Source organism: Mixophyes fleayi, chromosome 8 (assembly GCF_038048845.1).
Source record: "Mixophyes fleayi isolate aMixFle1 chromosome 8, aMixFle1.hap1, whole genome shotgun sequence".
NCBI lineage: Eukaryota > Metazoa > Chordata > Amphibia > Anura > Limnodynastidae > Mixophyes > Mixophyes fleayi.
Genome location: NC_134409.1, coordinates 113,543,829 through 113,554,698, shown reverse-complemented (window position 1 = coordinate 113,554,698; position 10,870 = coordinate 113,543,829).

Below are 10,870 nucleotides of genomic sequence, written 5' to 3'. Positions count from 1 at the left end.
TATATTAATTGCTGGAACATTGTTTTCATTTTATATGTATGTGAAATGTGATGAAAGTGAAACAATCCTATGACATAACTTTTCTAAATTGTTAAAAATCATATTTTTGCACATGATTAATGGGCAATGACAATAAAATTACTTTTTACGAGAAAATTTGTTTTTGATGGGTTTTTTCCCCCACTGTGGCACCTTCATAGGAATTCATGTACAATGTCTTCAAGCCTGTCCTCTAATAAAGTGGAATTAAACACAAAGGGGTCTATTTATCATTAGGGGCTAGGGGGCGGCAGTAAATATAATTTTGTAACGCAAGATGTACTGCCACTTGTATTTACCATGCCAGGGCTCATAGGTCAATGAGGTCTAGCGAAACCCCAATCCCAAGTAAACTAAAAACTCCTCCACCGGCAGCCTAACCTACTGACTACTGCGCATTATCGCACATAGTGATGTCAGCCAGCAGTGGCTTCTCCGGCGGCGAGGGAATCCTCTGCGCTCCATTAAAACGTAAGGTTAGTTTTTAAAGGCTGGCAGTGAAAAGCAAAGCCTTTAAAAATTGGAACGCATTGCAGTCCCCATAGAAGTCTATGGAGATTGCAGTGATAAACAGATTAAGGTTTAACCCTTGATAAATTAAAGAAAGAGCTGTGATGACTATTCTCTAGAGAAAACAGTTTATAAGTGATTCTGGGTGGTAGTAATGAAAAATGGTTTAGTGAAAAAAATTAATTTGGGAATAGCGATCTGGTGCAGGAGATAGAAGGAGATGATTAGTTAAGTGAAAGGTGAAGATTATTTACTGAACAAAATAAAGGTGTAAGAGAAATTAGAGATCTCAAGAATTCAACCTTTGCTCTAGAGCTGCAGAACGCACAAGTTTCTTCTACATGTATATACATAAGCTCATATAGGGGTATTCAATTGTTAGCGAGTTGTTTTTTTCCCCCGCCGTGTTAAGAAAAAAAAATCTCCCGCGGTTTTTTGACGGCAATAGCGACCGTTTTGAGTTAGCGTAGCGAGAAAACTCGTGCAATTCAATTGAAAAAGAGGGAACGCTGCTCCTGCGCGTTAAAAATTGTGTTCGCGAGATTTTAGGGGAGTGAAGGGGAGTTTTAACGTGGTCATGTATAACACAATAAAAAGGTTTTGCATACATTTCCATACATTAGATTGCTATACACATTGTACACATTGATAATATCTACATTGCAGTACTTTCTTTAGCATATTTTTAATTGAACTATTTTTTACCATACAATCATCTATACCATGTCAAAACACATTACTACATTCATATTTGTACCAAAAACATACATAAATATAATTAACTAGTGATTTTTTTATTTTATTTTTCCCCATTATTTTTTCACAAGAAAATCAACTTACACAAGCTAGGCATTAGTAATAAACATACGTTTAACTTTTTTTCCACATTTTTACATGATTTCAAATACTTTTCAGAGGTTTTTTATTTTTAACACACCCCAAGGAGGTGCGAGATAAAAAAGCATATTTTCCTGTTTTACCCGCTGCGTTAAAGAACAATTGAACAGCTTTTAACGCGGCTGCCTCTCGCACACCCTATACTTTCAATAGACCTTCTACTGGAGCGCGAGAGGACCGTTTGGTGAAAAAAAACGTAGCGTTAAAAATGGAATTGAATTGCAGGTAAAGTTAACCCGCTCGAAAACGATAAAAAAAAGCGTTAAAATGACTTAACACGGTCAAAAAAAAAAAATCGCTGACAATTGAATACCCCCATAGAGCCTTATGAAGAGTTGGGTGTATGTCAATTTTTGTATAGAAATTTTTCCGTAATGTGCATGCATACCAAGAAAAAGTTAAGTACAGTAAAAGAGTGTTCATGTGAGTGTAGCGCACACCCTGGAAATGCCACTTAATACAATTTTTGTGGATAACTTTTATGGCTATTGCAGACCTGGACGCTTTTTGTGAGACAGAAGTTTTACATGTACATTCGGGGCGCAAAATGCATCAAACTCTAAATTAGGCCTACGCTGAGTACATATATCAAGCCCACCTCTGTATTTTTTTGCAGTTTGGTCAATTTGCCACAACATTACCATATTTGTGGCGCCAATACAACCAGCAATCCCAAAATATTCCTATTGGGTTAATAACATTTTTAGGGTGGGCTCCTGGTTGATGAGGGTTAGATTAACTAAAACTTCTACCTATCATGTTTTAGACTGTGCTATATATATATATATATATATATATATATATATATATATATATATATATATATATATATATATATATATGCTACCCCTGAATGTATGTGTTTTACAGTGTCTTAGCTGTGTATTGTATATCAGTTGTGTTTCAAGAATTCTAAACAGTATGAATGTTCATTAACCTAAAAACTAGGGATGAGCGCACTCGGATTTATGAAATCCGAGCCCACCCGAACGTTGCGGATCCGAGTCGGATCCGAGACAGATCCGGGTATTGGCGCCAAATTCAAAAGTGAAACTGAGGCTCTGACTCATAATCCCGTTGTCGGATCTCGCGATACTCGGATCCTATAAATTCCCCGCTAGTCGCCGCCATCTTCACTCGGGCATTGATCAGGGTAGAGGGAGGGTGTGTTAGGTGGTCCTCTGTGCTGTTTAGTTCTGTGCTGTTTAGTTCTGTGCTGTTTAGTTCTGTGCTGTTTAGTTCTGTGCTGTTTAGTTCTGTGCTGTTTAGTTCTGTGCTGTGCTGTGCTGTGCTGTGCTGTGCTGTGCTGTGTTCTGCAGTATCAGTCCAGTGGTGCTGTGTGCTGTGCTCTGTCCTTTTGAGGTCAGTGGTGCTGCTGGGTCCTGTGCTGTGTCCTGTTCAGTCCAGTGGTGCTGTGTCCTGTGCTCTGTGCTTCTAAGGGCATAGTTATTTCCCCAATATTCCCCTGTGTTTAAAAAAATAAAAAAAAGTTTTTTTAAAAAATACCAAAAACTACTTTAATATTTTTTAATTACCACAAAATTTGCACAACCAATCCTGCAGTATAAGCCCATTGGTACTGCAATATTACCAAGTTCACACATTCAGCAGTAAAAGTCCAGTGGTACTGCAATATTACAAAGTTTACACATTCTGCAGTATCAGTCCAGTGGTGCTGTGTCCTGTGCTCTGTCCTGCTGAGTTCCGTAGTGCTGCTGGGTCCTGTGCCGTGTCCTGTTCAGTCCAGTGGTGCTGTGTCCTGTGCTCTGTGCTTCTAAGGGCATAGTTATTTCCCCATTATTCCCAAGTTTTTAAAAAATAAAAAAAAATTAAAAAAAAATAAAAAATTTAAAAAAAAAAAAATATATAATAATTATAACCAAATTTGCAAAACCAATCCAGCATTATAAGTCCATTGGTACTGCAATATTACCAAGTTCACACATTCTGCAGTATCAGTCCAGTGGTGCTGTGTCCTGTGCTCTGTCCTGCTGAGTTCCGTAGTGCTGCTGGGTCCTGTGCCGTGTCCTGTTCAGTCCAGTGGTGCTGTGTCCTGTGCTCTGTGCTTCTAAGGGCATAGTTATTTCCCCACTATTCCCAAGTTTTTTAAAAATAAAAAAAAAGTAAAAAAAAATAAAAAATTTTTAAAAAAAAAATATATAATAATTATAACCAAATTTGCAAAACCAATCCAGCAGTATAAGTCCATTGGTACTGCAATATTACCAAGTTCACACATTCTGCAGTATCTTGTGCTACATATAATGGAGACCAAAAATTTGGAGGATAAAGTAGGGAAAGATCAAGACCCACTTCCTCCTAATGCTGAAGCTGCTGCCACTAGTCATGACATAGACGATGAAATGCCATCAACGTCGTCTTCCAAGCCCGATGCCCAATCTCGTAGTACCGGGCATGTAAAATCCAAAAAGCCCAAGTTAAGAAAAAGTAGCAAAAAGAGAAACTTAAAATCATCTGAGGAGAAACGTAAAGTTGCCAATATGCCATTTACGACACGGAGTGGCAAGGAACGGCTTAGGCCCTGGCCCGTGTTCATGACTAGTGGTTCAGCTTCACCCACGGATCTTAGCCCTCCTCCTCCCCCCCCCCCTACAAAAAATTGAAGAGAGTTATGCTGTCAGCAACAAAACAGCAAACAACTCTGCCTTCTAAAGAGAAATTATCACAAATCCCCAAGGCGAGTCCAAGGGTGTTGGTGGTTGTCAAGCCTGACCTTCCCATCACTGTACGGGAAGAGGTGGCTCGGGAGGAGGCTATTGATGATGTAGCTGGCGCTGTGGAGGAACTTGATGATGAGGATGGTGATGTGGTTATTGTAAATGAGGCACCAGGGGGGGAAACAGCTGATGTCCATGGGATGAAAAAGCCCATCGTCATGCCTGGTCAGAAGACCAAAAAATGCACCTCTTCGGTCTGGAGTTATTTTTATCCAAATCCAGACAACCAATGTATGGCAATATGTAGCTTATGTAAAGCTCAAATAAGCAGGGGTAAGGATCTTGCCCACCTAGGAACATCCTCCCTTATACGTCACCTGAATAACCTTCATAGTTCAGTGGTTAGTTCAGGAACTGGGGCTAGGACCCTCATCGGTACAGGGACACCTAAATCCCGTGGTCCAGTTGGATACACACCAGCAACACCCTCCTCGTCAACTTCCTCCACAATCTCCATCAGATTCAGTCCTGCAGCCCAAGTCAGCAGCCAGACTGAGTCCTCCTCAATACGGGATTCATCCGAGGAATCCTGCAGCGGTACGCCTACTACTGCCACTGCTGCTGTTGCTGCTGTTAGTCGGTCATCTTCCCAGAGGGGAAGTCGTAAGACCGCTAAGTCTTTCACAAAACAATTGACCGTCCAACAGTCGTTTGCCATGACCACCAAATACGATAGTAGTCACCCTATTGCAAAGCGTATAACTGCGGCTGTAACTGCAATGTTGGTGTTAGACGTGCGCCCGGTGTCCGCCATCAGTGGAGTGGGATTTAGAGGGTTGATGGAGGTATTGTGTCCCCGGTACCAAATCCCCTCGAGATTCCACTTCACTAGGCAGGCGATACCAAAAATGTACAGAGAAGTACGATCAAGTGTCCTCAGTGCTCTTAAAAATGCGGTTGTACCCACTGTCCACTTAACCACGGACATGTGGACAAGTGGTTCTGGGCAAACGAAGGACTATATGACTGTGACAGCCCACTGGGTAGATGCATCCCCTTCCGCAGCAACAGCAACAGCTGCATCAGTAGCAGCATCTACAAAATGGCTGCTCATGCAAAGGCAGGCAACATTGTGCATTACAGGCTTTAATAAGAGGCACAACGCTGACAACATATTAGAGAAAATGAGGGAAATTATCTCCCAGTGGCTTACCCCACTTAGACTCTCATGGGGATTTGTGGTGTCAGACAATGCCAGTAACATTGTGCGGGCATTAAATATGGGCAATTTCCAGCACGTCCCATGTTTTGCCCACACCATTAATTTGGTGGTGCAGCATTACCTCAAGAGTGACAGGGGTGTGCAGGAGATGCTTGCGGTGGCGCGCAAAATTGCTGGACACTTTCGGCATTCAGCCAGTGCCTACCGCAGACTAGAGGCACATCAAAAAAGCATGAACCTGCCCTGCCATCACCTCAAACAAGAGGTTGTGACGCGCTGGAACTCCACCCTCTATATGCTGCAGAGGATGGAGGAGCAGCAAAAGGCCATTCAGGCCTACACAGCCACCTACGACATAGGCAAAGGAGTGGGGATGCGCCTCAGTCAAGCGCAGTGGAGACTGATTTCCGTGTTGTGCAAGGTTCTGCAGCCATTTGAACTTGCCACACGAGAAGTCAGTTCCGACACTGCCAGCTTGAGTCAGGTCATTCCCCTGATCAGGCTGTTGCAGAAGCAGCTGGAGAAAGTGAGGGAGGAGCTGGTAAGCCATTGCGATTACACCAAGCATGTAGCTCTTGTGGATGTAGCCCTTCGTACGCTTTGCCAGGATCCGAGGGTGGTCACTCTTTTAAAGTCAGAGGAATACATTCTGGCCACCGTGCTCGATCCTCGGTTTAAAGCGTATGTTGTGTCTCTGTTTCCGGCGGACACAAGTCTACAGCGGTGCAAAGACCTGCTGGTCAGGAGATTGTCCTCTGAAGAGGACCGTGACATGCCAACAGCTCCACCCTCATTTTCTTCCACATCTATGGCTGCGAGGAAAAAGCTCAGTTTTCCCAAAAGAGGCACTGGCGGGGATGCTGATAACATCTGGTCCGGACTGAAGGACCTGCCAACCATTGCAGACATGTCTACTCTCGCTGCATTGGATGCTGTCACAATAGAAAAAATTGTGGATGATTACTTTGCTGACACCATCCAAGTAGACATGTCAGACAGTCCATATTGTTACTGGCAGGAAAAAAAGGCAGTTTGGAAGCCCCTGTACAAACTGGCTCTATTTTACCTGAGTTGTCCCCCCTCCAGTGTGTACTCGGAAAGAGTTTTTAGTGCAGCGGGGAACCTGGTCAGTGAGCGGCGAAGGAGGTTGCTTCCTCACAACGTTGAAAAAATGATGTTTATAAAAATGAATAATCAATTCCTCAATGAAGTACAGCACTGCCCTCCAGATACTACAGAGGGACCTGTGGTTGTGGAGTCCAGCGGGGACGAATTGATAATGTGTGATGAGGAGGAAGTACACACTGTAGGGGTAGAGGAATCAGAGGTTGAGGATGAGGACGACATCTTGCCTCAGTAGAGCCTGTTTAGTCTGTACAGGGAGAGATGAATAGCTTTTTTGGTGTGGGGGCCCAAACAAACCAATCATTTCAGCCAAAGTTGTTTGGTAGGCCCTGTCGCTGAAATGATTGGTTTGTCAAAGTATGCATGTCCTATTTCAACAACATAAGGGTGGGTGTGAGGGCCCAAGGACAATTCCATCTTGGAACTTTTTTTTTTGCATTATATGACCAAGCAACAGTCGTTTGCCTTGTTCAAAAAGTAAAACCAAATGTAAAAAAATTCAAGAAATTAAACCAAAAGTAAAATGCCGTGTCATAATTTAAAACAAGAGGTATTGACGTGCTCTAAAACTACTGTATTGTTGTTTATTTTTTATAAACACTACACTTGAAAGCTTGAGTCTTTCAATAGAAAAGTAACTGTCCATTGCACGAATATTTGCAACAGGGACAATTTTAGGGTTAAGATAGTCAACTAATAATAACACTTCGACGCTGTGTGTCTTTATAAACACTACACTTGGAAGTTGGAGGAGGTATTGTGGCCCCGGCACCAAATTTACTACCGGGGCCACTCCACTGTGCAGTCCATATTTAGGTGTATCAGATATTAAACAACGGTGACAGTTGATGCCCAATTTTTTAATTATATTGTGGCCTCGGTACCAAATTGTGTACCGGGGCCACCCCACTACGCAGTCCAGATACTTGTTTGGTGGAATTCAGACCAGTTGAGGGTTTTATTATTATATTGTGTGGACCACTCTATCTATACCACACTACAACTCTACACCACTCTATTTCCTACTTTAATTCTATTTCATACTTTAATTCTATTTCCTACTTTAATTCTATTACTAATTAATTACCATAAAGAGGAACAAAATAAACCAATTTTACCAAAAGTATAATATGACTTAGACTTACAAACACTACACTTTAAAGATCGTGCCTTTAAATGAAAAAGTCAGTCTTCATTGCACGACTATGTGCAACAGGGACATTTTTTTGGGTTTACAAAGTCAAACAATAACACTTCGACCCTGTCTGTCTGGGGTCTCTCAATGACGAATTGTCTGTACCATGTTTGGAGGAGGTATTGTGGCCCCGGTATCAAATTGGGTACCGGGGCCACCCCACTATGCAGTCCAGATACTTGTTTGGTGGAATTCAGACACGTGGAGGGTTTTTTAATTATATTGTGGCCTCGGTACCAAATTGTGTACCGGGGCCACCACACTACGCAGTCAAGATACTTGTTTGGTGGAATTCAGACCAGTTGAGGGTTTTATTATTATTATATTGTGTGGACCACTCTATCTATACCACACTACAACTCTATACCACTCTATTTCCTACTTTAATTCTATTTCATACTTTAATTCTATTTCCTACTTTAATTCTATTACTAATTAATTACCATAAAGAGGAACAAAATAAACCAATTTTACCAAAAGTATAATATGACTTAGACTTACAAACACTACACTTTAAAGATCGTGCCTTTAAATGAAAAAGTCAGTCTTCATTGCACGACTATGTGCAACAGGGACATTTTTTTGGGTTTACAAAGTCAAACAATAACACTTCGACCCTGTCTGTCTGGGGTCTCTCAATGACGAATTGTCTGTACCATGTTTGGAGGAGGTATTGTGGCCCCGGTATCAAATTGGGTACCGGGGCCACCCCACTATGCAGTCCAGATACTTGTTTGGTGGAATTCAGACACGTGGAGGGTTTTTTAATTATATTGTGGCCTCGGTACCAAATTGTGTACCGGGGCCACCACACTACGCAGTCAAGATAGATAGATGCGTATTGCGTATCATAGATAAAGTACATTCAGTGGTGTGGGGCAAATTGAAAAATATTCAAAATGCACTGACATTATCAAAAACAAGAGGTTGTCACACGCTAAAACTCCAACATGTATATGATGGAGAGGATGGAGGAGCAGCCGTATGTGTAGTGTAATGCAGATCTGTTGAAGGTTTTTTATATATTTTATTGTGGTGCCCAGTGCCCACTCCTCTACGCAGTCCAGGTACAATTATTGGTGCGAATCATAAAAGTTCAGGGTTTTTAAGATATTGTGGTGACCCACTCCTCTACGCAGTCCAGGTACAATTATTGGTGCGAATCATAAAAGTTCAGGGTTTTTAAGATATTGTGGTGACCCACTCCTCTACGCAGTCCAGGTACAATTATTGGTGCGAATCATAAAAGTTCAGGGTTTTTAATATATTGTGGTGACCCACTCCTCTACGCAGTCCAGGTACAATTATTGGTGCGAATCATAAAAGTTCAGGGTTTTTAAGATATTGTGGTGACCCACTCCTCTACGCAGTCCAGGTACAATTATTGGTGCGAATCATAAAAGTTCAGGGTTTTTAAGATATTGTGGTGACCCACTCCTCTACGCAGTCCAGGTACAATTATTGGTGCGAATCATAAAAGTTCAGGGTTTTTAAGATATTGTGGTGACCCACTCCTCTACGCAGTCCAGGTACAATTATTGGTGCGAATCATAAAAGTTCAGGGTTTTTAAGATATTGTGGTGACCCACTCCTCTACGCAGTCCAGGTACAATTATTGGTGCGAATCATACAAGTTCAGGGTTTTTAATATATTGTGGTGACCCACTCCTCTACGCAGTCCAGGTACATTTATTGGTGCGATTCATAAAAGTTCAGTGTTTTTAATATATATTGTGGTGACCCACTCCTCTACGCAGTCCAGGTACATTTATTGGTGCGAATCATACAAGTTGATGGTTTTCTTATTATATATATTGTGGTGACCCACTCCTCTACGCAGTCCAGGTACATTTATTGGTGCGAATCATAAAAGTTCAGGGTTTTTAAGATATTGTGGTGACCCACTCCTCTACGCAGTCCAGGTACAATTATTGGTGCGAATCATAAAAGTTCAGGGTTTTTAATATATTGTGGTGACCCACTCCTCTACGCAGTCCAGGTACAATTATTGGTGCGAATCATAAAAGTTCAGGGTTTTTAATATATATTGTGGTGACCCACTCCTCTACGCAGTCCAGGTACAATTATTGGTGCGAATCATAAAAGTTCAGGGTTTATAATATATTGTGGTGACCCACTCCTCTACGCAGTCCAGAAAGATACCTTGTTGCAACGTTTTGGACTAATAACTATATTGTGAGGTGTTCAGAATACACTGTAAATTAGTGGAAATGCTTGTTATTGAATGTTATTGAGGTTAATAATAGCCTAGGAGTGAAAATAAGCCCAAAAACTTGATTTTTAAACTTTTTATGTTTTTTTCAAAAAAAATCCGAATCCAATACCTTAAATCCGAACCGAGACCTTTCGTCAAGTGTTTTGCGAGACAAATCCGAACCTCAAAAATAACGAAAATCCGGATCCAAAACACAAAACACGAGACCTCAAAAGTCGCCGGTGCACATCCCTACTAAAAACCCACCTTTTCCTTAAAGCCTTCCAGTCTCATGCCTAAACTCCCACCGGTCGGCTACCTCTCTTTCTCATCCCTTCTTCCCTTCTCCCCCTTCCTCCCGTCTCTCCGTCTCATCCATGTGTCTGTCTGTCTTCCCCTCCCTTTAGATTGTTCGCTCCTTTGAGCAGGGCTCTCCTACCTTCTGTTTCCATCACTTTTAACTGCGCTCTCCAGCTACTCAGCTCACCTCCTCTCAGTCCTTCTGCCCTCTGTCTCCTCTCGCTTCTCTCCGCTCCCTTCAGTGACTGTCATCCGTGCCCACCCTCTTGGGCCATAGTTACCTGCCTGTACTCACTTTTCCCCTCCCTCCCTCTCTTTCATGCTGTGCCTGAGCCCCCAGAGTTATAGTGCTTACTGTTACTTGTACTGTGCTGTTTCACCTTGTACTGTGCCATTGTTTGTCCTTGTACGGCGCTACGGATACTTTGTGGCGCCCTATAAATAAAAATTAATAATAATAATAATAATAATACATCAGTTTACGTAAATGTGCTTTTCTAGCTATTTAAATTGTTTTAAGAGTTTGTACACACTTTAATTAGCTTAAAAAAATCTCCATTGAAATTTACTATTGTTCTAATTATGAGCAAAGGAATTTTCACCAAGACTTGAAAGACAGATGTTTAAATTCTGTGTTTGTCCAGCTTCCAACTTGCCAGGAAATTTCTGTTACCGGCTGTGTTTCTCCA